General features: G+C 42.0%; 1 protein-coding gene across 3 annotated transcripts in view; it reads left to right on the forward strand.

Annotated features, from left to right (window-relative positions):
* Positions 1 to 9,274: 9,274 nt before the first annotated feature.
* Positions 9,275 to 26,263, forward strand: part of IPCEF1 (interaction protein for cytohesin exchange factors 1) — a 165,003-nt gene continuing 148,014 nt past the window's right edge. For all 3 annotated transcript variants that reach the window (XM_047769880.1, XM_047769879.1, XM_047769881.1), the window contains exon 1: positions 9,275 to 9,430. The gene's annotated coding sequence lies outside the window, so the exon portion shown is untranslated. The remainder of the gene's footprint in view (positions 9,431 to 26,263) is intronic.

A 26,263-nucleotide genomic window follows, 5' to 3' on the forward strand; every position in this document is an offset into this window, starting at 1 on the left:
GATAGAATGTTGGGAAACCACATTACATCCAGAATGCTTTTTATTCAAGGAGGCTGAGACCCTTCCATACAGGTGAGATGTGCCTCAGCCCCAGCCTCAGCCATCCGCTCCCTTTTGTTGCTCATCACTGCTCCTGCCCATCAGCTTCAGTTCTCAGCTATGCCAATGATTCTCATCCCTATTACATCTGATGCTTCCCTTTTCTTGATAAATTACATATTGAAATGCCCTCTTTACTATCTTGAAATGAGGTTCCTAAATAATATAACACTTATAAATCTTAAAAAAACCTACTTACATGCAAACTTTAAAAAAACCCACTAGAAGTACAGTAATTTGGCCAAGAGCACAAAGCCTGGAGCCAGCACGCCCAGGTTTGAATCTGGGCTTTGCCAGTTACCAGCCGTGGGACCTTGGGCAAGTTACATGACTTCTCTGTGCCTTAGTTGTTCATCTCTGAAATGGGGGTAAGGAGATCTGTCTTAAGGAGTTGTTGTGTGGATGGGGTGAGTTACTCGTACAGCTTTTAGAACATGTCCGGGACACAGTAAGTTCTCTATTAACTCTTAATATCCTAAATAAGATATAAAGAAGAAATAAAGAGGTCCTGCTGTGGCTCAGCGGGGATTAAGAACCCAGCTGTTGGCTATGAGGATGCAGGTTCCTTGCTTAGTGGGTTAAGGATCTGGCGTTGCTGCAAGCTGCAGTGTAGGTCACAGATACAGCTCAGATCTGGCATTGCTGTGGCTGTGGTATTGGTCAGCAGCTGCAGCTCCAATTCACCTCCTAGCCCGGGAACTTCCATGGGCCACCTGTGCAGCTGTAAAAAGAAAAAAGAAGACGAAGAAGGAGGAGAAGGAGAAGGAATAGAAGAAGTAAGAGTAGTTTATAATAATATAATATGTATTTTAATGTGTAAATGCTCGGACAGGCTTACAGGAAGAGAACAGATGAAATAGACCCTGGTTCCAACTTAAAAGAAATATATTTGGATTTAGGTTAAGTAAGATGATATTCTACTAAATAATGTTGATACTTTAATATCTGGCTTTTGAAGATTACCTAACTAATTGTACTCACAAATATATGTCAAATCACTGGCTGTGACTGCTGCTAATAGAGGTGGGTACAAGACTGATTCCGTAAGTGGGCCTGCCAGGGCTGTGGTGATTGTTTCTGAAGTGGTGAATGGTTCTTCGTACACTTCCAAACAAAACAAACTTACAAGATAAACTTGGAAGTAATTTTATTTATTTATTTATTTATTTATTTATTTATTTATTTATTTATTTATTTATTTATGGCTGATTCCTTGGCATGCGGAGATTCCCAGGCTTGGGGTCGAGTTGGAGCAGCAGCTGAAGGCTATGCCACAGCCATAGCAATACCGGATCTGAGCTGCACCTGCATCTTCTTATGGCAACGCTGGATTCTTAACCCAGTGATCGAGGCCAGGGATCGAACCTGCATCTTAGCAGAGACTATGTCAGGTTCTTAACCCACTGAACCACAATGGGAATCCTGAGAGTTTTTATACTAATTAATGGAAAAGGTGAAAACATGTTTGAGCTCAGGCCAAATTTAGAGCTGGTGTCATATATTTTGGAGACAATATATACATATATATATATATTTGTTCTTTTCTTTCTTTCTTTTTAGGGCTGCACCAGTGGCATATGGAAGTTCCCGGGCTAAGGGGTCGAATCTGAGCCACAGCCACAGCAACACAGGGTCCAAGCTGTGTCTTTGACCTACACCTCAGCTCACAGCAACGTCAGATCCCAGACCCACTGAGGGAGGCCAAGGATAGAACCTGCATCTCATGGGTACTAGTCTGATTCATTTTAGCTGTGCCACCATGGGAAATCCTGACAATGGATGTTTTTTAAAAATCTTGATTATTAATGTATTCTCACATATAATACTAACATTTTCACATTGTTGATTTGTTATGGCTGAGGCTCAGGATGCTGAATTAGCTGTAGCTATGTTTTACAGACATAGTCCCAAATCAGTAACACAGCTGTGTGCTGGTTTCAAAGTGTGAACTTTGAGATAGGGTTGGTTCTGTCTGAATTGAAGGGATTTGACAAATTCATGTTGGTTGAGGTTCACTCGTGAAACTTAAAGGCTGTGTCTCCAAGGGGGATTGACCGTGCAAAAGAAGGAGATGTTTTACAAAGAAAGGAATTAAGCTGTAATCGTGGCATTTCAGGCACCAGAGAAAGAGTCAGAGATGCTTGATGGGTGGTGTCAGGGAGATTCCTGGCCTCTTACAGAGCATAGCTTTCCTAGACGATGGATGATATCCTTGGATCTTAGTGTACAAAATTATGGTCCTTGCAAGTAGAATGTATGTATATGTCAGTTAGGCAAACGGTGATTTGATGAGGATCCTAGGACTCGTTTATGGGGATACAAATTTAAAAAAGAATCCATCCCTGCTTTCAAAGAGCTGACAGTCCAGTTAGGAGTGAAACTCCCAAACAGGACAGCTGCATAATTCCCTATCTGCCCTGTCCAATATGGCAGCCACTGGACACAAGTGGTCTTAAGCCCTTGAAAAGAGGCAAGTGTGACTGAGAAATTGGAGTTTTAAATTTTATTTCATCCCAATTAACTAAAATTTAAATTTTAATTGTTAGTGGCTACCATAGTTTACAGCCCATTGTATTTTAAATTTTGTATTGTCAAGGCTTCTTCAGAGTTCTTTTTTATTATTTTTTGGCCACGCCCACAGCATGTGGAAGTTCCTGGGCCAGGGATCAAACCCATGCCATAGCAGTTACCATGCCAGATCCTTAACCCACTGACCCACAAGGGAACTCCTGTAGCCTTTTCTAATTTTATATTTTCTCCATACCTTGATTCTCAAAGCTGGAAATCAGTTGTGAATATTGCATTGTCATGACTATGTAATTATTACTTACTTTAGAACCAAATAATAGAGAGTAATTGTGGCTTAGCTCTTTTACTCTTTCTATTTTTGTTTTTGGTGTATTCTAACTACTTTTTTCAAATTTTTTTTCAATTCTCTACTGACTCAGGTTGTTCCATATTTTCAAGGGTAATCCCATTGACCTGTGACCCCACTTTTCTCCTAGAAACTTCGCTTTGGGAGCCATTTCCCCTCGTGTGTGTTTCAGTCTGATGCTTTGCTGTCTGTGCCAGCTGCTTTATCTCATCTCTTCATTCCTTTCCTAAACGGCGTCTTCTCTTTCCTGGATTCCACCTCTCTGTTTTCTGTTTTTTTGCTAGAGTATCTTATCAAGTAACTTCCTAAGAAAGGGTGTGTGGGAGGTCGTCTTTCCGAGTCAGCTTTTCTGAGTCTGAAAATAGCAATGTTCTACCTTGGTACTTGATTGATGGCTTAGTTCAGGATCAACAAATTACTGCCCATGAATTCAATCTGGTTGCTGCCTGTTTTTTGTACAGCTTATAAGTTAAGATAGTTTTTGACATTTTTAAACAGATGAAAAAAAAAATCGAAAGAAGAAGAATATTTTGTGACACCCCAGCCTTATAGGCAATTCAAATTCTAGTGACCACACATAAAGTTTTATTGGGACACAGTCGTGTTCATTCATTCCCGTATTGTCTATGGCTGCTCTCAGGCTGCAAAGGCAGAGGTGAAGAGCTGACCTGTGACTATTTCTTATTTAAATATTTACTATATAATCCTTCGCAGAAGAAGTTTGCTGACTCCTGGTTTAGTTGGTCAGAGTCAAAACCCAGGTTCTCACTGTGACTCCTTGTGACCAAACCATAAGTCTGTATGGCTTGCCTTTGCCTTTCCAGTGCTCCTCTGCTCTGGCCAGACCCACCTCTTTGCTGCTCCTCTAGTGCACCTGTCAGGCTCTGGAGGCCTCTGGACTTTTGCATTTGCCACTGTTTCCTCAGAGGTCTGCTGGCTCACTCCACGTTTTTCAGATCAAGACTCTGAGGTCACCTTCTGTGTTTGTCCTTCCCTGGACACCACATCTAGTTTTTAGCCTAATTCTTTCCCTAGACACTATGTATTTCTTACCCGGCTTTATTATTTTCTTCCTTATTACTACCTAACACATTCAATGTGGCTTATTTTGTTTAGAGAGCACACCATCCTTACTGTAGCAAGAACAGAAGCCTGCTGAAGGCAAGGTTTTCCTTATTGTTCACTGCCTGTTGTAGCCTCATTTCCCAGAACGCTGCTCCAAGACACTGGCTGCACGAATGACATCGAACTCCTGCAGAACGTTAGAGATTGTGCTCACTTGTGCCTTCTAACCCTCGATTCTACTTCCAGAGAAATGTGGAAACATCAGCTGCTTGTTTCTGAGAAAGTGACTCATTTTCTCTCTTTGGGAGAGGTTAGGATTTTCTCTTTTGCCTTCGGTGTTTGGGAATTTGACCATAACTTGAACTTCTTTCTCCTGGGCACTCAGTGAGAACTTTCAATCCAAATACTTATGGATTCCCTTCAGGGAAACCTTTCATGTTATTTCTTTGATGAGGTCATTGGATAACATTTCCTGAAAGCTTTACAATCCAAGCCTTCCATTACAATCTTTATGTGCCAATCATATTTATAATATCCAAGAGTTCTTTCATGCTCTCAAATTATTTATCCTTCTTAGCACCCTGTTCCTTTTTTATTGGTACAATATCTTCATAAACATCTGCAGGCATATTGATTAGAAGGTCATCCCCTGCTTTCCTATGTGTCATGTGTACTCAGCAGCGAGATTATGTCCTGCCCAGCATGTGCTGAGTGATGCTCTCCACCCAGACCGTGGAGCTTTCACTCTAATGGTCCCATAGGCACATACTTTGCCTGCATTCTTGGTACAAGTGCAATTTCACTAGAGAAGAATCCACCATAATATTGCTCGGGGGTGGGGTTAAAACACGGCCCACAGGACTGTGTGCATCTACTGTGTAAAAGCTCGGCCGATAGAGATGTTTGAGGGGGGCTATGGGAAGAAAGCCAGTTGCTCACAGCCTTTCAGTGAAGCTTCAATTTTGAGCCTCCTCACTTGCTCAGATTTTCTAGCCTCTCTTGGCTTTTCTTTTTCTTTTATTTTTTTTATTATTCTTTTTTTTCCCACTGTACAGCAAGGGGGGTCAGGTTATCCTTACATGTATACATTACAATTACATTTTTCCCCCATCTCTTGGCTTTTTGAGTCCTGGTTCTCTTGGGGACTCCGCACTGGAGACAGTCCTTTCTTCACCGTCGTGTCCTTTTTCCTGATGGACTGATGAGCTTCCCTGCCCTCCTTCCTCTCTTACCCCTCCCCCATCATCCCGTCTCCCAGAAATCTGTTGGCAACTCTCAAGCTCTAATGCCCTTTCTCCAGTTTTACCTTTGTTATTGCGGACTTACACGTGTTTTGTATTTTCCCTATCATTTTAATGGAGTCTTGGGAGGGAGAGAAAGGGGCCCCAAAAATCTGTCATCAGTCCATCTTGACCTGGAAGGATCTGAGGATTCTTCAGTTCTATAAATCAGGTGATGGTTCTTGGGGAATTTAAGTGGCTCCCATTCCAGGCCCATGACTGTAAATTACATGCCCTTTGAGGATGACTTTGAAGCTGGCATCTAAAAGCCTGATGAGAAACAAGCCCCTGCTACTGATGTCATTAAATACTTTTAATACCATCTATTGCTTTTGGGGGCTACTTAATGCAGAGTCCTAGAGGTCAACTTAATACAGCGATAAGAAGAGACAACACTTGCCAGAAACAGAAGTTTCTGCAAATAAGATGCCACTGAGAGAATGTTCATTTTATTCCGGGTCAAAATGTACAGCATCTTCTTTTGACCCTTTCATGCCACAGATTTCATTTTTATCTTCTCACACAATGAATTAAAAAAAAAATGAGAGGTCTGAGAACAGAACAGAGATGGAACTAGTTCTCAAACTATTACTTCTTCCCCAAAGGCAAGGCTTTTGCCAAATAGTAACTTTGTTAGATACTGTCTTTTCTTTTCTCCCTCAATAGTTCGTTATTTTTAACCCAGTTTTTGTTGACATCTGGGTGATGAGGTCCGGGGGATGCTGGGATGTAGACTATGTTTAATCTGCAAATTCAAAACCTTCTGAGAAAGCAGAGACACAAAACATGCCGCCCAGAGGAATTCCGCTTGGCTTTTGAAAATGCTGCCTGTAATCCATGGCCAGCGAAACCGCCCATCAAGTGACACTGGTTTCTGTCAGCTGTTATCAGTACAGCTTCAAATTAGGAAGATCTAAAGTCAACTAAATTATTTACGTCTCCATCCAGAATAGATACCCTTTGCTCCTTACCCCTGGTGGTTGCAGATGAGGAAACAGACCTTCTATTTGCTGTGATCCAAGCAGTTCATGCTGAGAGAGGAAGGTGGAAGGAGTTATGTGCTTTTGTACATGGTAGGGTTGGTGGGGGCTCCGTGCACTAAAGCTCTGTCTTGTCATTCTCAGGAAGGAGCAGATTCATGGACCGTTAAGAGGAGAAAAGTCAGGTGTTGGGGAGTTCCGATCCTAATAGGATAAATGATTAAGGTGACTCCATAAACCTATGGAGAAAAGTGCAACTTTGGGCTTGTCTTGAGGCTTTCGCATGCTTATGGTTAGGTAAAGAGGTACTCTTTTTTGTTGAAATGCTCTGCCCTCTTCCAGATTCCAGGCTGGTTTTACAGTGCCATTTAGGTTTCTGCTTGTATGTTACTGTGTTTCTTGGAGATGGAATGGTGTGGATCACTAGGTTTTCAGGTCTGAGCAATGTGACTCGGCAATGACTAGAGGGGGCTGCAGGCTAATATACTGCCTGGTGGAAGGTCTCAGATTTTTCCTAGTGATGTGACTGTACTGGTGATTTTCTCCTTAGATACAGCTTCCCTTTCATTCATATCTGACTAGACAGAGGCAACTTCAGTTTGGATAAAATTTTACATGCTCACTTTGTATATTCCCTTCCATTTCTTTTTTTTTTTTTTTTTTTTTTTAAAGGCCGCACCCATGGCATATGGAAATCCCTGGGCCAAGGATTGAATCTGAGCTGCAGCTGTGATCTGTGCTGCAGCTGTGGCAACACCAGATCCTTTAACCTCCTGTGCTGGGCTGGGAATCGAACCCATACCTCTGCAGTGGCCCGAGCTGCTGCTGTGGGATCCTTAACCCCCTGTTACCACAGCAGGAACACCTAGGCCCTTCCTCCTGAGCGTAGACTGGACCAAATGACTTGCTTGTAACACACAGAATGTGGCAAATGTGTTATGATATGGCTTCTGAGAATAGGTTGCAAAAGACTGTGACTTCTGTCTTGCTCACACGCTCTGTCAGGAGGTCACCTGAGCCGGGCAAGGGAGAGCTGAGCTGTCTGGGGTTGGAGTAAGCAGCCAGAGATGGAAGAGTTAAGCCTTGGCTCACTCACCTCAAGGGTGTGGCCCAGCATCGATAGCTGGAGGCAGCAGCAGACTCCCCAGCCCATCTTCTGCAGAGAATGGTGCCTCGTGGAGGGTCAGGACCTATGCAATCACCTCCCTGTTGAGGGAACCCTGAATGAGAGACTTTGGCACTTTTATGGCCCCTGAGATATGTCTGTGTGTGTGGGGTGGGGGGGCGGGGACCAGGAGTAGAAATGTCCCGACTGAGTAGTGGGGCTTTCCCATCACACGGAGTCCTCCGCAGAGGCTCCAGAGGAAGACTCTGGCCCAAGATCTCAGACAAAGAGACTCAGGAATGGAAATATGCAAAAAAGCAAGACTGTCCAGGGGGACCTGGGACCTTGACTGGCCCTCAGAGGCAGCTGTGCCCTCCTGTCACCAAGTCTGGTGCGGGGATGGCCGTGTCCCCGTGAGGCCTGCCAGGGAAAGCCTTTGTAATTACTTAGAATCAGGCCTGAAAGGTGGGAGTTTAATGGGGAGCTGGATTCCTGGCTCTCACCCTCTTATTTGCTCTGGTGAGGCCACCTGCCCTCTTGTGAGCTGCCCTAAGGGAAGATCTATGCGGTGGGGGACAGAGGGCGGCTGCTGGTCAACAGCTGCATTGACCTGGCAACTCAGTCTCATAGCCTTGGAAAAACTGCATCCTACCAACAACGGCAAGGGTGAGCTTGGAGGGGTTTTGTTTTGTTTTGTACTTTTTATGGGCGCATCTGTGGCGTATGGAAGTTCCTGGGCTTGGGGTCACCCTGGAGCTGCAGTTTCAGGCCTATACCACAGACACAGCAACACCGGATCTGAGCTTCATCTGCGACCTACGCTGCAGCTTATGGCAATGCTGGATCTTTAACCCACTGAATGTAGCCAGGGGTTGAACTCGCATCCTTGCAGACGCTATGCTGGGTTCTTAACCTCTGAGCCACAACAGGAACCCCTGAGGAGTTTCCTTTCCCAGCGGAGCCTTGAGATGGTCACAATTCTGGCTGACACCTTGGCTGTACCCTTGTGGGAGAGCTTAAGCCCCCAGAGTCCTGACCCTTGGAAAGTAAGAGGCAATAGATGTTGTTTTCAGCCTCTAAAGGCTGGGGTACTTTGTTTGGCATCGATAGATAACTAATACAGGTGCTAATTATCTAGTGACCACATTTTGGGAAACTGCCTGGTCATGAGCCGTTTCTAATCATTTGATTCCTTTTCTTTGACAGTGGACTCTAAGTATAACGAGATTGTGCTCTTTGTCCAAGAAGATATAAGGAAACAAGGTGCTGGTTTTGAAAAGAAGAAGTGGGAGGGCAGGAATGTATTGGTGATGAGTTCAAGTCTTTCCAACTTTGGCTTGTCATTTTCCGTTTCTAGCGTGTGAAGGAAAAGTTTTGAAGTTAGAGAATTTATTAGGTATGCTGCCAAAGAATGACAGGCAAGGACCTATTTTTATCCTAAGATACATTTTACCAGTGTATCTGTGTCCCCTATGTAGGAGTAGTAGGAACACTAGGAGAGGAGAAAGAAGGGACATTTGAAAGAACATTGAGCCTAAAAGAGGTGGGTGATTAAAAAGTGGCATTTCAACTAAACACTCCAGGAAGAGCTCTGCAAATGACCTCACCTTTCATGCCTGCAAATAAACATCTTTGCCTCCAAAACAGGAAAGCAAAACCATGTAATGTTTCCATGTATCATGGAAATAAATACACTGAGTCAGAGTAGTGTTTAGTGATCAATGGAGTCAGACAGGTGGGATGTGTCTGATTTGTGTGAATTGTGTCCTGGATTTTGGAATCCAGGAAGGGGTCATTAACAATAAGAAGGAAGAACAATACAATTGGGGAAGTAGAGACGACACTTCCTCTTCTTTCGAAAGAGATTTTCTCTCTGGCCAGCTTCTTATGGTAGTCCTGGGTAGCCTGACTGCCAGAGCTGTGGCTGTTTACTGTGGAACCCTCAACTGTAGCCTCCGAGTGTTAAGAGCTTTCTGAATTCAAGGGATTAAACAACCTGTGCTTGGATTTACTCTCTTTATTGCATGTAAGTAAAACCACTCCTTGGCTGATGCGTGAGGTCATTGCTTGGCATGTCAAGATGGTAAAGCAACGAATACCCTGGTACTCTCTTGAGAATTGTGGGCTGTGAGCAAGGTGTGACTCTTGGGCTGCCACGTTTGCTCAGCTCTTCATAAACTTGCTGTGTGAAGTCCCGTGCTAAAGGCACTCTTGAATTCTGTTAGAGCTTTGAAGAAGAGAGCTGCATGCTCACGCTGCTTTCCTCTGGCTCTTCAATGGATGTTGTGTTGGTAGCTGCTTGTTCCGCAGACCATGGGTTGGATTTAGAAAAAGCCCAATTCAGCATTTGTGTGTGTCCTGGGGAGTTCATCTGGGGAAACACCCTGTGGCCAGCCTCTTTTGAGAAAGCGTCTTCTTTATGGAGAATCCCCCTTTGTACACAGGCAGCTGAAGGGGATTTTACTTTCAGATGAAAGTCACAGGCTTGACAGAATATATCTGTATGAAAATGAGAACTTAGGTGATGTTGGTTCAGAGGTCTTTACTTGGGGCATCTGGAACATTTGATTTCCTTCTCTTGTGTATGTGTGATGGAAATTGAATTGTAAGAGACAAGGTCATAACCCACGAAGGCATCTTTGACAACTGTGGTGGAATTTATTAGTCTGTAGGGTCCTGTGTGTTCTTAGGACTGTCCTGAGCATTGGAGAGTCATTTGTAGAGTCTAATTCCTCCACAGCTATTTAAAATTTTACATAGAAAATAGAAATAGAAAGAACTCAGGTTTCTTTCCACTCACATCATGCAAGTGAGAAGAAAAAGGACTTCAGTTTGTGTATTTGTTGGTGTACTTATTCTCCATTTTTTAAATTTCCCTCCTTTCCTTTCTATATCTATCAAGTGTCTTTTCTGGAGAGGGTCCATGTGTGAATTCTTGTGGGCAAGCTGTGTTAAGCAAATACACATCATCTGAGTATGGAAATAGGAAGTTCTTTCGTGCGGTAGCGTGCTGTGGCAATATGAGATAAAAAATTACTTCATGGCTATTGCCTGATACTTTCCTTTTTACTCGTGTATCCTTCTTAAACAGCTCACTTCTGCTTTTTTCATCCAGCATGGAGGCCAGGCAGTGTGAGCTGAGAACCCAAACATAGGTTGATAATTTGTAACAGGTTTAGTAGGGTAAATGGTGAAGGAAACCTTTAAAAGTCAGCTTTTCGGTATTAAAGGAAATTCTGCAAATGGGGGAATTACTTTAGGCTTCGGGCTCAGAACAGTGCCTGCCCCATAATATGCGCTCAGTCAATGTGTGTTGAATGAATGAATGACTGAGATTATCATAAAACGAATGTGGCGGTGCAGCCTTTGCTTTTTCTCTATTACTGAGGCACGTAAGGAGGAGCCGGTTGGAGAAGAAGATCAGATCAAGGCAGGAGAGGAGGAGAGTAGGAAGGTGGGAAGAGAAGAAAGGGTGTGTAGAAAGGTGGTAAGAAGCCCTAAGGGCGGCCATATGGCGGTGGACGTGGCGACGGAGGTGGTGGTGATGTACAGTTGGAGCTGGTGGCATAGGTGGTGGTAGGGCTGGTGGTGGAAGTGGTGGTGACGAAGGTGGTGGTGCTGTGGAGTCAGAGCTTGCGGTGGAGGTGGTGGTGGTGGTAGTGGCGGATCTGGCGTTGGAAGAGGTGGTGGTGGAGGAGATGGTGGCGATAGCAGAGGTGGTGGTGGCAGAAGGGACGGTGAAGTGATGACGGGGGGCCGTGCGACACAGTGAGAAACAGTTTTGGGATTAGACCTATAAAGTGATGATGACAACAGCCTGGCTTTTTGTGTTGTATAAGGATCGGAGATATGATTGCCCAGTGCCTGCCACTTCAGCACTCATCCCCACGTGGCAGTTATCAGTACATTCAGTTTACAAATCATACAGCCACACCTAAATATTTAATCACCAATTTATCTTCCTTGTTATATTTTTTGGTGTTTTCTAACTTTCGTAAAATGAGCAAGATCCTTTTATAGCATCATTTATTAAAAATAAATGTTTTAACAGTTATCAGGATGGTTAAGCACAGAGTGGTGTATCTATATAAAGGAATACCTTCAATAAAATGATGTTTATGGGACTATTGTTATGTATTAAGGCTAAGTTAAAAAAAATGGAAACATAACTCTCAGCTAGATAAAAACACTTCAGAGAAGCAAGATTGAGGTAAATATGTTAAAATATGATTAAGTAGCTTTAGAGCTGATAGTTATATTTATCTTCATATTTAAAAAATTTTTTCCAATTATTTCATTGGTGGAGCATATCTAAACTACCTTAATAATTGGAAAACAAAATAAATGTTGAATGAAAATAAATCAACAAAAAACTTAACTCTCTTTTAATCTTCCACTAAAAATAAAACACAGGTGCTTCTTTAGCTACAAAAATTGTGGTTTATTACAGTTGATGAGATGACATGATTTGTGTTATTTAATCTTTGTAGGGGGAGCCCCTTTGGGATTAAGATAGCTGCAGAATTATGCGACAGTTCTAGGGTGAGAACAGCTAAAAAGTTCCCCTCTGGGATTGACTGGTCTACTTAGTTCCTAGAATCACCTGCAAATGCGCTCTTTTCTCTAGATGATTTATAACTACCTTTTAAAACCTCTATTAGATGACTTTCTAGCAAGTTCAACAGTCAGTTTAATAGTTAATAGTTCTAAATTAAATTTATATTTGCCATCCTGAGAGTAATTCGTCTTTAAGGGAATGTTGATTTTAGAAAAACGCTGGAGTCAAGAAATATTTCCCATTAGGATCTTGGCTGTCTCAGCTCATAGTGTTGACCTGTCACTGTGGAGAAGACTTTTATCAGAGACTTAACCAAAATCAAACTTCGTGGCTTCTAGGTATTGGAAGGAATTTCCTATCTTTGTCTTAGAAATGAAAGTGAAAAATCATTGCCAGAAAAAGGGCCAAAAGATGAACAAATGTGAGCAAAAGGTGGGTCTCCTAAGACATGGATATTGAAAGAGACATAGTGAAAGGTGGAAAGTTAGCCAGTTTAAACTCATCCCAAGATTCCTAGAGTGTAGATGAACTCTGAAAAAAAAAATTCTGAGTAAAAGAGGACTAGATCATCAGTGAAAACTGAAATTTAGATTGGAGATGAAAGAATGGATCACGCAGACAATGAACTTTATGCCCAGGTGTAAAAAACCAGATAACTCAGGGTGGAATATGAATTGAACTAGAAGGGGCAGCAGGGTTGACTTTGGAACAGATAGTCCATGGCAGTTACTGAATATTTCATGTGTGGAGCAGTGACTGTGGAAGAATGATGTCACTGAATACTGGCTCGGTTCAGGGCATTGTAATCAGCATTTTTATTTTTGCATGAACACATCTTGAGCCAATTACCTGTCCAAACCATCCTGGGAATTAGTCCTGCTGTGATTTCCACAAAGCTGAAGCCTAGAGAGGTAAAATACCCTAAAAACCACTCCCCTTAGTGTGGGCAGAGACAGGACACGAACCCAGAGCTTTGTGTGTCTCTGAGCTTGTGGCCTAACTACCATCGTACATGACCCGTGTTAAAGATGGTCTCACATTAGACAGTCACCTGAGGCTAAGAATTGGGAGACCCAGGGAAAGTGTGTGGACAGATTCACTTTCAACTTTGAAAGCGCCTTAAGTGGCCTTCCTTTCTACTTCTTTATTGAAGTGGTAGTGGGGAGGAATGTTTCATTTTTTTATTTTTTTTATTTTTTCAGGGAACTACCTGTGTTCTGACATAATAGCTCATTCGTGGTTGTCACTGTAACTTCTTCTTAGGAAGCTCTAAGGTGTTATGTGGGGAGTGCTTCCCAACCAGCAGGAACCAAAGGGGTCTGGAGAGCCAGGGCGGTTCACGGCTTTCAGGACCATCCCAGGAGCGTCTGCAGCCTTGGCCAAGATCCATAACATTCTCCCATCACAAGGGTCCCTCATGTTGCCCTTTTATAACAACGTCCTCTTTGAGTTGCAAACATCCAACCTCTATCTTGAGTGTCGGTGCACCCATAGTTCTGATGCTACATACAGGCTCAATGTCGTAGTGGGAACAGCACATCTGAGGAGGTTGGGAGGCCCAAGGGCTCTGCCTGTGGCCTGTAAAGATGTGTGCTACAAAGCAAGGCACGGACTGTCTTCCCACTTGCATTCTCTCAGCCGTAAAAGCTGAGATAAAAATACCTACCCAGTCTGTTTTGTTGTGTGGGCCCAATGCTCTTAAGTGGACATGCTTCGAAGAAAGTAAAAACATTATAAACCAATGGGGCCTTCTGTCTTAAGTTGGATTTTATTTTCTCACCATGGAGAGACTCCGTTGGGGTATAAGATTTCTTGGCAGAAGAGGATTAGATGAACAGCAGTAATGGATGTTATGGTTGAAACTGTGCTTCCCCCCCAAGAAAAGAGATGCTGAAGTTCTCACCCCCAGGATTTCAGAAGGGGATCGTGTTTGCAAACAAAGTAGTTGAGGATGTCATTAGTTAAATTAGGAAGGTCATAATGGAGGGAGCCTTGATCCAAGAAGACTGTTGTCCTTATAAGAAGAAAGTCCTGGAAAGACTGAGACACACAGGTCGATGGCCATGCGATGGAGAGATCAAGTTTGGGGTGATGCAGCTACAAGCCAGGGGACACAAAGGAACTGCCAGGCCGACCAGAAGCCAAAGAAAATGCAAGGAAGGATTCAACCTACCAGGTTTCAGAAGGAGAAAGACCCTGACAACACCTTGATTTCAGACTTCTGGTCTCCAGAGCTATGGAAGAGTGACTTTCTGTTGTTTTGAGCCCCTCAGCTTGTGGTCTTTTGTTACTGCAGCCCTAGGAAAGGAACACAGGGACTCAAGAATAAAAGTCATTTTAAATGCTGGTAATAAACTCATCTATGTTGTTGGCAAGCGCTTCTAGGGACCAAAGCCAATATGACTCATTTCTCTGACTTTAACCTGTGGCATTGGGCCTCAAACAGTAGATTCACTTCATCAATGGGTGGGAACGAATAAAGATGCTGAACAATGAGATACATTTACAAAATGAAAATCAGGCTATTGTGAAGGCTGTGAAAGGGCATCCTTTCATAAGTTGAGTCTTGCTAGGGATTCCAGATTATTATACGCATGTGGTCATTGACTCGATGTGGAACAGTAGTGTCTGGGAAGATATTTACTTCCTCGAGTTGCATAGTGAAAGAAAAGTTCAAATACTCTGAATTGGAAACATGATGCAATGTGATGGCACTTTGGTTTGAATATAAGTCCTAAGCCTCCAATTTAACCATATGGTGAGGGCAACTCCCCAGTCAATAGGATATTGGATCATTTTAGTGGTTTCATCCATAACCTTGGATACCGTTGATGTGTAAAGTTGGTTTGGTACCTGGGTTATGTTTTGTTTTTCCTATTCTTTTTTTAGAGCTGCACTGGCGGCATATGGAGGTTCCCAGGCTAGGGGTAGAATCAGAGCTACAGCTGCCGGCCTACGCCACAGCCACAGCAACGCCAGATCTGAGCCATGTCTGTGACCTACAACACAGCTCAACGCAACATCGGATCCTTAACCCACGGAGTGAGGCCAGACATTGAACCTACATCTTCATGGATCCTAGTCAGGTTCGTTAACTGCTGAGCCACGATGGGAACTCCTAGTTTGGCACCTGTATAGTTATTTTCATGACAGAATAAATAGCCGGGATTTCAAGCAGGTTCTTGGGTTTCTCTGCAACATAAGAATCTCTTCCATTCTCTTTTCAGTTGAGTTGAAATTACCCTAATTCCTATTCCCACAATTATCCCTAGCAGAACAACATTCTTGCAGCAGGAAGACATTTTAGTAGGAGGCTAATTTATTCATTCTACTCACAACTAAACATATTTTTTTTTGCCTCCCTCCTTAATTGATTTATATTCAATTTCCTTTAGACTTGTTATTAATTGTATACAATTTCTTGCTCACTGGAAAGGTGTGATTGGATAGATTCTTTCTCATCAAATAGGGAAGAATTTCTTTCTTTTTTTTTTCCTGACTTTCATGGAGGAAAATGCTTTCTTAGGAGGCTTATGCACTAATCTGTAGCATCAAAGAGGACTAGAACATTCAGCTGTTCATAGACAAATGTGTTTATTGATACCAAAGGTTGGTGTAAAAAGGGAAAATACAGACGTCTCATACAGAAGAAAGGCAATGGAGCTGATCCAAAATTCTTCCCAGGCGTCTCGGTCTAACATTACCCTCTCCTGCAGAAAGAGTTTGGTGTAAGGTGTCCTGACGCACACGGGAGACACGCAGCTGCTCTTCTCCTAAGTCACATTTTCAGGAGGAATCCTTTACGACTTTTCAAAAAACTGAGAAAATGGCCACGAACATGAAAACCATAATTTTTAGGCTGCTCGTTTACGATGATTCTGTTTGGGTAGCTCAGAGTACGATGTAAGAGGGGGGATGTGTGCATATGTAATCTCATTAATTTCTCAACGTGTTTGGAGATTCTGCTAGTTTGGAGATTCTGGCAAACCAGTGGTTGCCAGAGGGACGTTTTAGTCACTCATTCGAAGCGCAGGTCAATTATGACAACTTTGTTTTTCCTACGTGTTAAAAACCTGAAGCGCATTATGCTGAAGCCTTATTTTCTTGTTCCTTGTTGTACCACAAATTCCAGCTTCTGTATGAGGCTGACAAAACGGGAAGAGTTGTTCTCACACGTGAGTGTGAATGTTAATCATATAATACAGTGAATACCCATTTCTGAATATTAAACATTCCCCAAATGCCTATTGGATACCTCATGTTCTCCAAGAGTCTTATTGCAAGAGAATGGACAGATCACTTTTTTTTTTTTAATTGTAATCAATTGTTATTTCCCCAGTACATTTTTTTCCTACTGTACATCATGGTGACCCAGTTACACATACATGTATACATTCTTTTTTCTCACATTATCATGCCCCATCATAAGTGACCAGACATACTTCCCAGTGCTACACAGCAGGATCTCATTGCTAATCCATTCCAAAGGCAAGAGTCTGCATCTATTAACCCAAAGCTCCCAGTCTATCCACTCCCTCCCCCTTTGCAACACATATGTCCATTCTCCAAGTCCATGATTTTCTTTTCTGTGGAAAAGTTCATTTTCTACCATGAGATACCACCTCACACCAGTCAGAATGGCCATCATTCATAAGTCTACAAATAACAAATGCTGGAGAGGGTGTGGAAAAACGGGAACCCTCCTGCACTGTTGGTGGGAATGGAAGCTGGTACAACCACTGTGGAGAACAGTATGGAGGTACCTTAGAAAACTCAATATAGAACTACCATATGACCCAGCAATCCCACTCTTGGGCATATATCCGGACAAAACTTGCCTTGAAAAGACACATGCACCCGCATGTTCATTGCAGCTCTATTCACAATAGCCAAGACATAGAAACAACCCAAATATCCATCAGCAGATGATTGGATCAGGAAGATGTGGTATATATACACAATGGAATACTACTCGGCCGTAAAAAGAAGAAAATAATGCCATTTGCAGCAACATGGATGGAACTAGAGACTCTCCTACTGAGTGAAGTAAGTCACAAAGAGAAAGACAAATACCACATGAAGATCACTTTTTAAGTTCCCTTATAATCGTATGAATTTTCATCTTTACTTGGTTAGATTCAGATCCAATCATTCTGTCAAAGAGAATGATCTGAACTTGAACTCTCTTGATGAAATATGGCCAAGGTTTTCCAGCTGGAGGGTTTGACCAGGAACACAAGCTACCAAGTTCTAGGATTTGACCCTGGAACACAAGCTACCAAGTTTTCCTGCACTTGAATTTTCAACTTGACTAATCAACTGGAATCATTGTACGTAGGTAACAGGAACTTAAGAGGCAATTGTCCAGCAAGGTTTGAGGAAGGCACTAGAGCACGATTTAGTTTTGTTTTGTGAACACTCGCCAACATTCCAAAGTGATGTACAAATCAGCTGCCTTGAGAGGAATGCCAGACCCCCAGCTACCCTGAGCAGAGAAGGTGGCACGAGAAGTGAGACCCCAGGCCATTCATCAAAGCAGAGTAAGTGGGGAGTTCCCATTGTGGCTCAGTGGGTTATGAACCTGACTAGTATGCATGAGGATGTGGGTTTGATCCCTGGCCTCACTCAGTTGGTTAAGGATCCAGCATTGCTCTGAGCTGTGGTGTAGGTCACAGATGCAGCTCAGATCCTGCGTTGCTGTGGCTGTGGCTTAGGCCAGCAGCTGCAGCTCTATTTTAGCCCCTAGCCTGGGAACTTCCATATGCTGCAGGTGTGACCCTAAAAAAAGCAAAAAAGCAAAAAAAAAAAAAAAAGAGGCAGAGTAAGTGGGCAAAGCCAGTCTGGCTTGGCTATTTCTTCCGCGGTGACTGCAGTTTGGTGTTCTTGGCGACTGCCGAGTCCTAGACTCAGGGCATCTGATCATTTCCACTTTGCATGAATTTCCTACTCCTGTGTGTTTTGCTAATTTGGGTGCAAATTAGCAAGAGCCTCCTCTCAATCCTGAAATGAGTGCAGACACTGAGAACTACTGCCTGCTCCCCCTCATGTTTCTAACCATGGACGTGGGCCTTTGGCCAATGGATGGAGGCCCTTGGCCAGCGAGGTATCCTCTTCATTGCTTGAAGCTTTCTGGGCAGTGAGCGCCACTGCGGTGAGTCTTTCGGTGAAGGCAGAAAACAGGGTTCGTGAAGTCTCCTTGTTACTCATTGTAGTTTTTCAAACAGGCTGCCTGCGTTTCCATGTCCCCAGTGGGTGTGTGTCACGTGTGGTCAGCACTGCTGTTATCACTGAGCGTTGCCAGGTACTGTGTGCTGTGTACTGTCTACCCCTCTGTCTGCCCAGGAAGGTGTTAAAAGCTGTAGACTCATAGTCTGATTTTCTTAACCAAATAACTCCAGGAAGTGCTGTTATGAACGAGTTCCCCTTTACCTGATGAAGAAACAGGCTCAGAGAGTTTAAGAAGCGGACTCAAGGTTACACAGTAAGTGGTAGAGTCAGGATCCCAACCCCAACGATTTGATCCTGGAGTCAGAACTTGACCCAGGGTCTGTTAGAGCTGAGAATCCAGTAATGGCCACCTGGAGGGCAGAACAAAGAGGATGCCACGTGATTTCTTATTTTTGGATAAGGCTGCTTTGTGATGAAAGGGCTGAGCGTGTGTGTCATCTAACCCTAATTAGGCCAGAGGAAGCTGGTTTGAGTGAAGAATATGATGTTGGGCGTGCTTGTCACAGGTGTGCGTGAGCACCGAGGAAAATCCCATTCCTAAAGACATTTCCAGATCCCAGCTGAGGAGGCTTGCAGCAAAGAGATACGACATTTGTTTCTAAGAGTTGAGGTTGGAAAGGGGAAGAACATGGGCATTAAAAGTTAGGAAGGCAAGGTTTTGAGAGGATGTGTTTGACTTGTCTTTACTCATGCTTTCTAGTTAAGACCAGAAAAAGTTCTTGAGATAAAGAAAAGATTAGTAAATCTCGAATTAGATAAAGGGAGAAAAAAAAAAAAGAATCTCTTCAGTCAGATACTTTGCATTCAGCCTTATATGAAATTAATGTTACCAATAATCCTACTATTTACTGCTTGAGTTTTTGAAAATACAGAATTTCCTCTGTATCAGGGATTGTGGAAAATACCAACAAAATATTTTTATTTTTCTAAAGGTTTTTATTTGTGCCATTATAGTTGGTTTGCAGTGTTTTGTCCATTTTCTGCTGTACAGCAAAGTGACCAAGTCACACATATGTATGTACATTCTTCTTCTCACATCTCCCTCCATCATGCGGGTGGAAAGATGAGAGATGAGCACAGAGTCAGGGGGGAAAATTCAAACAGAGCTTTTCTTCCTGGAGCCAAGACAAGACGGTGCTCCTGGTGCTGCACGTTACGCAGCTGTTCACAGGGAAGAAGGTCGGACCACAAGCCCCACGCTTTGGTCTACCAGTTGCTATGTGGGTGCACTTCGCTTTGGTACTTTTTTACATTTCAGTTGCTCCACTTGTGAGGTGGGTAGAATCACATCTTTAAGTGCCTCCAAGAGTTGTTGGGGTCTCCTTGAGATGATGTGTATAACTATGCTTTGTAAACTGAAATATGTGCTGTGTCTCTTGTGATGATGAGTTACCAGAAATACAGGCAGAAGGAAAGCACAAAACCAGAGCACAGGACAATAAGCCACTGTGAGTATTTTAAAGACAAAGGGATTACGTCACTAGGTCAAATGTATCAGGGGTAAAGAGGCAGGCAGAGGGTCGGTAACTTGATGGGAGTGATACTTCTCTTCTGGAGAAGTGGAGAATTGAAGGGAAGTGAGAAGACAAGGAGGAAAGGGTTTGATGGGGAAACTGAAAATTTTTGATGATGAGGATGGGTTTTCTTACATTTGTATTTTACAAATAAAATGGTGCTTTCTTGCGTATGGCAGGCAAGCATGTCAAATCTTTTGATATGTCTCCCCACTAATTGTATTAATTATACCCCCCAGTTATCCCTTCTGTAGACTTTAAGACTCAGGCAGACCTCGTCTGCCTTAAGGGCCTACACTCCATCTCTCTCAAAATTCTCCGCAAGCTGTTCAACTGTAGCATCTTACTTGACTTATTTCTTGGTTTCCTGTCTTAGTAAATCTAGAGGTTCTCTTTTGGGAAGTTCCCTGACCTCAATTCTCAACGATCATTCCAAAATACGATTTGAAACCCCCATTTTTCCAGTCTTGATCTAACTCTAGTTCCCCACTCAGTTTCTTCTTGTTCGCAGGGTTTTTCCCTCACATGCACTGGTGTTGCAATTCACATATGTTTAGAATTGAATTATTGCCCAATATTCTTTGGATATTCTCCTTATACACTCTTGAGAATCATGGAAAGTTGATCGAAACAAATACACTTGGTTGAGGATAATTTTAAAAAATCATCAAAATCTCTTCCTCCCTCAAGGAGGGGTTAATAATGCTTTGTCTGATCACACTGTGTGTTGATATCATCTATTTGTTCCTGGGTCAAGGTAGTTTTGTTGTCTAAAACTTTTCTCTCTAGATGACCTGGTCGTTCAGATAAGAAAAGCATTCTTTTCCCATACCTGTTCACTCTAATCAATAGAGAATCTTGGCTGTGGCCAAATCTCTTTTCTTTAACCCTACCCCCAAGTTTCTGCACCTTTTCTTCATGATTACTTGGGCACGTTAGACTAATTGCTCTGTGGGGCCCTATCCTTTGCCTTCTCTCCCAGTGTCCTGTTTGCTCATGTAAAGCAGAGATTCTGTGATTCTTTTGCTTACTTGAATGTCTTGCATGGCTTGGGGTTATGACAAATATGATAAAGACTTGAGTTTAGCAATCTTTTTTATTATGCAGTCATTTCCATTGAAAGTCTGCTCTCTGTTCTCTTGAAGAGCCTGTATTGACATTTCAGTGCCTCTATTTTAGGAATGAGCAAGTAAGAAGCTGTTTTCTCAAAAGTTTTCTTCCAGCCTTTCATTTTTGTTTTATTCTTTGGGAGGGGAACCTCCTTCTAAATCCCAAATGCTTGTTCACATGGAGCTTATAAGCTATGACTGCTTTACAATCTTCTTAGTGTGTCTGTATGCATTTTCCTATATTGACTTTGTGCTGTCTGTGTGTAGAGCAGGTAGTAACGCATCCATGGAGGAAAATGAGGCTCAAGATGGTGAAGTGGCTTGTCCAAGGCCATAGTACTAGTGAATAGCTGAGCTGAGGCTCAACTGGAGTTCACTGTTTCTTATAGGACATTCCCCTCTCTGGAGCTTTCTACTGCCTGACCTTTATCAGGATGTTGTCTCTACTGATTTATCATCGAGGTCAAGTTTTAATGCAAGTCTAATCAGCTGTTCCTGAAGTGTGTCCTAATCTGGATCATCCCATTGGGCATGTATTCTTAGCCTTCTACTGGGGTGGGTGGGTAGGTGTCTAATCACCTGTCTTGGATGCCTGAGGTTAGTGCTTACTCCATAGAATCGGACACTAAGCCAATTTTCTCTCCATTTACTCTCCACTTATCACATTAGGGAGGGGGAACTGAGGTCCAAAGAGATCTTAAGATTTCCCAAATGGGTACAGCTTGTTGGAGTAATGCATAGTTCACTGCCTAGATTTCCTGATTCTTAGACTCTTTCCACTGTGAAATCTGGGTTAAAATGAACACATTCTTGGAAAGGAGAGGTCTTTCAGTTGTTATGAGTTGCTGACACCAGTGTGTGAATTTGCCAGTCCTTCCCATTGAGAGCTAATTTGGATTGCCAAGACATCTGGCTCACCTGTCCCACAACTTTGAGCTGATAAATGCCTAATTGAGACCCTTTAATTTTTCACTGCCAAACAAAAATACATCATTTATTTTTGAAAAGTCTTTCAGCTTTTCTCATTTAAAATGTCTTTATGGAGTTCCCGTCGTGGCTCAGTGGTTAATGAATCCGACTAGGAACCATGAGGCTGCAGGTTCTATCCCTGACCTTGCTCAGTGGGTTAAGGATCCCACGTTGCTGTGGCTGTGGTGTAGGCCTGCAGCTGTAGCTCTGATTAGAGCCCTAGCCTGGGAACCTCCATGTGCCTCGAGTGTGGCCCTGGAAAAGACCAAAATAAATAAATAATAAATAAAATAATATAATATAAAATAAAATGTCTTTCAATAGAATGCAGGTCTGTCCTTTGTGTGTGAAGGTGGCAGTGATTTCCTTCATTTCATCCTTTCTCTCTTCTTACACTTTTCTGTCAGGGCTTCGCATGTACAGGGCTCTAGGGTTCAGGAGGCGGTCTGTGACTGGGGAAACATCTAAACGAATTGGCTTATTTGAGGATCCAACCTAGTCTGAAGACCATTGGAAAATGAAGTTAACGTAGCTTTGGAGGTTTTGGGTAAGAGACAGACCCGTATTTCCACAAGGCAGGAGTGGATGTCAGCTTTTCCACTGGATGAAATTTCTTTTGAGCCTTGCCAGCCACCATCCCCTCCAGGGTCCCCACCCCACCTGCTTCAAGATCAGCAGAGCACTGAGGGGTGGGAAGATCTTTGGGACCCTTCTGATCACACTTATCTTTCCTGATGACTTTTCCTGGGCCTGCAATGCGCTTCTTTTACAACAGAGCCCGTGCTCTGTCTCTCTTTCTCTCCTGAGCTTCTTTCACCAAGTGACAACTTGTCGTGGGCTCAGAAGGTATTGGTGCTGACTTTCTGCCTAGTGGTTTCTCCAAGGATCTAGAAATATGCACACGATGGGGTGAGGGAGGGCACTCAGCTGGCAGAGAATACATGGGAATTCAAACAGAACTGGAGACAAAATTCTTGAGTCTTCAGTTCCATTTGCCAAAGGAGAGAATCTTTTCAAAGTTTTTAAGATTTTTTTTTTTTTAATTGAAAAAGTTTTTCAGAGGTCCCAGTGTGGCTCAGCAGAAACAAATCTGACGAGCATCCATGAGGACACAGGTTCGATCCCTGGCCTTGCTTGGTGCGTTAAGGTTCTGGCGTTGCCAGGAGCTGTGGTGTGGGTTGCAGACATGGCTCGGATCTGATGTTGCTGTGGCTGTGGTGTAGGCTACTGCTTCGAGTTGACCCCATAGCCTGGGAACCTCCACATGCTGGGGGTGGAGGGTGGTGACGGTGGCTAAAAAGCAAAAACAAAAACAAGAAAAAAGTTTTCAACACACACTTACACAAAAGGACTGGTTTCAGCTCCTTGGTATATTAAGCTTAGACTCAGATAAGTATTTGTCATTCACAGGCTTTCATCAGAAGGTTGATTTGCTTCCATGTCAAATGTCTCATAGGATACAGAGTATGAAAATGTCACTATCCTTGATTTTTCAGTTGTTGTGTCTTACCTGTGAATTCATGAAATTGTAGCAGGCTTTTCTTGATGGGAACTGCTTCTTTAAGAAAGGAAACAGGGGATTCCTTGATTAAAGTTCACCTTTAGCTGGTAGACTATTTCGCCCCGGGAAGCTTTGAAAGCAAGATGTGGTGACAAAAGTCAGGAGCTAATCGGAACTCAGGAAGGCCTGATCCCACGGCTGAACACACCTGTGAGGGCCACTGTCTGAGAAGATGCTTAGATTGGTTTTAGAATTTCATCCAATAAGACTTTCTTGGGCAGAGTGTTAGTTGAAAGAGAGACTACAATTTAAGAAGTCCTGCTGGGTATACAGTTTACAGAAAAGTTGTTTCCCATCACATTGTGTTTCAGGGGAGTGGTTTGAATTGGATCTCTTTTGTCCCCTACTTAAAAAAAAAAATGGATTTTGCATTTGTTGTTTTTGGTTGTTGCTGTGTCCTATCAGAGTTATCCTTATAAGGAAGTCGGCTGTAGGTAATATTGAATTTCAGCTGTTTTAAGCCCACACGTATTTTGTTTTTTCACTTTCATCTTGCCAGGAGACCCAGAGTGTGCTCCTTTTGACAGAGGTATGTTGGGCTGTAATTCTTACAGATGGAAGCTTCAGATTATCTGTGAGCTGATAAGAAATTTGACAGCATGAATGTCAGAGTGGGGCCAGGAAGTTACTCTGGACTTTGCTGAGAGGAAAGCAAAGATTCAGAACTAAGATCTGTCCTAATTTGAGTGCAGATTATAATTTCCTCTGATGTCCAGAAATTGCTTAATTAGCGTAGAGAAGGGAGAAAGAGAGGCTCAAAGTTAAGCAAACTTCTTCATTTAAGGAACTTTTTTAGGGGGATAATAGGCTAATATGCATTGTTAATCTCCAGTATTGGGAAAATTTTTCATTGTGGGGAAGCTTACTATGCAGCTTTTTCCTATGTATTAGGAATACCTTTATGATGGCACTGAGCAAGTCTAGCGCTCATCCACTGTACTTTAGAAATATTGTTCTTTAGCTTACTCCACCTTTAACCAAAATATAACTTTTTAATAAGTGAAACAAGGTCTTAGCATATATAATTTTGCATTTTTTTGGCATAGTTGTTCTATGCCAGAGAAAAAGACACAGAGATGCAATGGAAATGAAAACTTAGGACACTGATGGGAATTTTATGTGTGTGGAGGACAGTAAAAATCTTTGGGATTGTTTTCATCCAGAATCTTCAGGACATAACTTAGATTTGAATTCTAAAATAATGGATTAAATAGTAAGAGAGCGAGAAGCTTCTTAACTCTCAATGAATAAACTGTGAAATGAAGGCAGAGAGATTAGAAGTGTTTTGTGTCAAGGACAGTGAGATTCTTAAATGGTACGGATACACATGGAGGCATGAACCATGAGTCTCTTCTTGCTTCTTCCATCCTGACAAAGCCTGTCCAGATTATGATGATGACAACTCTGCCATTTCCAAAGAATGCATTTCTATAGTTACTACTTTATGTAAGACTTAATATATTCACTTATATTAAAAATGGCACATCTCCAAAGAAAATATTTGTGAAGCTACAGCAAAAAAAATTACTATTCTGAACAAAATTCATTAGAGATTTTTATAATTCTTACCCCAAGAGCGTGTTAGACCTAGGGACAGAGATTTATGTTGGTTTTCCATCGCTTGTATTTCCAGTACTTCACATACTGATTGGCACCAAGAAATATTTGTTGAACACAATAATTTAGCTTTTTATCAACTAGTTGTTTTTCATTGAAAAGGTAATGCAGACATACATTTAAAATTTTTAAAATTATAACGAGAACAGAGGATGGAAGTTTACGTTTACTCCTTGCTCAAGACTTCCAGGCTCCCGCCATGGAAGCAACCATGGTAATCAGTTTTTACAATGTTCTTCTAGAATATTCTGTGTGTGTCTAAGCATACATGCATATTTGTGTCTCTTTAGGTATGTTTGTATATACAGGTAGAGGCATACTATAGATTGTTTTACATCTTGACTTTTTTCACTTAAATATTTCTTAATGACATATACTTTAAGAATGCTTTCTGATAAATGAATGGTCATATAACATTGATATTTTACTTTTTTGTTCCTTTACAGTTAAAGTTGAATGTCTTTTCATATGTTATAAACCATTTGTGTTTGTTTCCTATGAACTGCTTCTAAGGGCTTTGTCAGTTTTTCTATTGGCTTAATGGTCTTTTATAACTGACTTGTAAGAAGTCTTTATATATTAAGAAAATGAGCTCATTGGCATATGTGTTGAAATATTTTTCCCACTTGATCATTTGTCTTTTGACTTTGGCATTTTTCCTGTGCAGAAAAAAACCATTTTCATATTCACTAATCTTTATGGAATTCGGTTTTTTTTGTGCCTTGCTTAGAAAAGATTTCTTATCTCCAAAAAGAAATAAAATTCTCCTATATTTTCTTCTAATAGTTTTATTATTTTATGTATTCAAAATTTTTTATTTACCCAAAAGTTATTTAAATGTAGCTTCTTAAGATATTTTCCACGTGGTTAATCAGTTGACTAAACTATGTTGCTAAATTTCAATATATGTAAGCATTCATTTATGATATCACTTATAGGTGAAATCTAAATTATGGTACAAAAGAAACTATCTACAAAACAGCAGTAGACTCACGGACCTAGAGAAAAGACTTGTGGTTGTTTGCCAAGGGGGAAGTGGAAGAAGTGGGATGGACGGGGAGTTTGGGGTTGGTAAATGCAAACTATTACGTTTAGGATGAGTGAGAAATGAGGTCTTACTGTATAGCATAGGGAACTATAGCCAGTCTCATGGGATAGACCATAATGGAAGACAATATGAGAAAAAGAATGACATATGTATATATATGACTGGGTCATTCTGCTGTACAACAGAAATTGACTCAACACGGTAAATAAGATTTACCCTAATAAAAAATAAATTTAATTAATAAAAAATAACTTT

The sequence above is a fragment of the Phacochoerus africanus genome, chromosome 2 (genome assembly GCF_016906955.1).
Source record: "Phacochoerus africanus isolate WHEZ1 chromosome 2, ROS_Pafr_v1, whole genome shotgun sequence".
NCBI classification, from domain to species: Eukaryota; Metazoa; Chordata; class Mammalia; order Artiodactyla; family Suidae; genus Phacochoerus; species Phacochoerus africanus.